Source organism: Medicago truncatula, chromosome 5 (genome assembly GCF_003473485.1).
Source record: "Medicago truncatula cultivar Jemalong A17 chromosome 5, MtrunA17r5.0-ANR, whole genome shotgun sequence".
In the NCBI taxonomy this organism is placed as follows: Eukaryota; Viridiplantae; Streptophyta; class Magnoliopsida; order Fabales; family Fabaceae; genus Medicago; species Medicago truncatula.
In genome coordinates this window covers 41,761,566-41,763,912 of record NC_053046.1, presented here as the reverse complement: position 1 = coordinate 41,763,912, position 2,347 = coordinate 41,761,566, and the positions used below count along the sequence as shown (strand labels likewise).

Sequence of the window (2,347 nt, the reverse complement as noted above, 5' to 3'; positions counted from 1 at the left end):
CTACATGACCAGAGAGGTTCAACATGGAAACATAGAGAATTACAACTGCAGAAAGCTCTTGAACTATGAGGCTCATTAGCAAAAGCAAACAAAACAGCAAGAACAAAGGCAACCATATGAACTCATTCATTATTTGCCACAGTTAAAAAGGAAAATGATACATCAAACAATGTATTGTTCATAAACAATTGAGTATCGTGTATCCTTTAACGAGTATCATTTAACTTTTCAAAGCCATAAATTATATATTTTGGTTTTGGTAGAAATCTATCGCTGCTTTAAAATGACAAGTGTCTGGCATTCCAGTACAATAATTAAAATAGAGAAAAAATTGCATAAACTACCTTGAAAGACTTCATTATTTGCACATTTTTCACGTAAGACCTCAACAAATGTGCAGCAATAGGGGTGCCAGCCACTGGGATTTTCTTCTTTATTTACATTTTTATCTTAGTGTGCGTCCACCTCAACGTTTATACAAAGGATTGCGTATGGGAAATATTGAAACCGTCCTTTCCAGTAGTATCGCTGCTGTATTTTTTGCAGCTTTTGTTGTTGCTGGAACTATGTGGTATGGTTCGCTTCTCAACACCCTTCTTACTATTTATAAAGAAGCTGGTTAGAATGTGCACAGAAGCAAATATTTCTGAATAGCACTAACAATAAGAAGCAAACTCACATTTCCAACACATCTGATGCAAGGAGTTTGGACACAAAATGGATCACTGCCGCTTCCAGAAAAGACAAATGTTTTGATTGACAAGTTTTAAAATGTTTGACTTATGCTTGTTCCCGGCAGCAACAATAAAAGTTCCAGAAAGCTGAACAGCCAAATTTTTACATTCCGAAAAATAGTTTTCTGATGAAATAGTGTCATCTCCAGAGTTATCGACAGTATGACAATGGTATGCGTATCAAAATAAATAGGTGAGCACTTAGAAAAGCAGAGGGGATCCAATATATCAGCCAACATCCAGAAATACAATTACCTTTTTAAGTGCTTCAAGAAAAATGGGAGCCAAATCATCCTCTCTTTTTTTTAAAATGTGATCAGAAGTTTTACAATCTCAGCCACATCTGTTCCATGCCTTACAAAATGAGAAATAATCTCAGGAGCAAGATAATCCTGCATTGGTAATAGCCCCAAAATTTTGGCATCAAAATAAATTTCACTGGTAAGAAAAAGATTAACGCCAAGAAATTGGCAATTTTCATAACTCAAACAAATAATAATTTACCTTTGGGACAACATCATTAGTAATCAGCTTGCAAGCAGCAATTAAAACATCACATCTATTTGTCCCCTCTGAGTATTCTTTTGTTACATCGTCATCTTCTACCTCATCTAAAAATGTATAGGCAAATGAATAGACTTCCAGCATTATAAACAAGATGAGCACACAAAAGAAATACGAAGGATCAAAGATGCACCAATGAGTATTTAGTCATTTTGTAATGGTTGAGATATTAAAAACTGAGAATATTATTATATCCTTGAGACGAGATATTATCGCAATTGTATTTTACAAGAATCTTTCCTTTGTTATTGATTCTTTTCCCTTATCTTGAGGGATTGGTTAGGTCAGATTAATGTATATATTGTACTTTACCCTCATTCTACACACAGTGAATATACAACATTTTCAGGCTCAAGTGTAATAATTAGTTTCAGGTAAAATATACTCAGTGAATAGACTATATTTTCAGTCTCAAGTGTAATAATTAGTTTCAAGTAAAAATTAAGAAACATAAGATGAATAGTCCAACTTCTTTAGCATATTTGTCGGGGTTACATGAAACATCAAGCTGTTGTTGACAATGTTCCCAGAACTTCTGAAGCACATATGAATTAGGCTGATATCCCAATAGTTCGTGCTCTGTCGTGCTTGAATTTGTCATACTAAGTACCATGTTTCGGCAAGCACAGTGCATACCTTTGGCAAATGACACATTTTTTCAGACCTCAAGACATAATATATTTACGCTGGAGAAAGAAAAAGGAAAATGAGTAAGAGTTCCCTTACTTTTCCAGTTAATTCACATATCTAGACAATTGAAGTTCACGCAACCTTCTCAAATTTGCAAGAAGACAATATTCATCACCACCATCCTGCAGTGTCAACTCTATATGTTAACTGTTAGGTTTCTCCAACAGGATCCAAAAGTAACAGAAAATATGAAATGTGAGTTATGATGAGCATACCACTACTTCTCTAATTGCAGACTTCAAGTTATCGATAATTTCATCCTCGAATCCCTTCAACTTATTTCGAGCAAAATCTTGCAATTCCCCTCTGGACCGTCATAATATTCCTAAGGGTTTAAAAGCCCTCCAGCAGGACCAAAT

The 2,347-nt window shown here is 34.8% G+C and overlaps 1 pseudogene; it reads right to left on the bottom strand.

The window, feature by feature from the left end:
- Nucleotides 1-675: 675 nt before the first annotated feature.
- LOC11428850 (sister-chromatid cohesion protein 3-like) lies at nucleotides 676-1,952 on the bottom strand (annotated as a pseudogene).
- Between the last annotated feature and the right edge of the window lie 395 nt (nucleotides 1,953-2,347).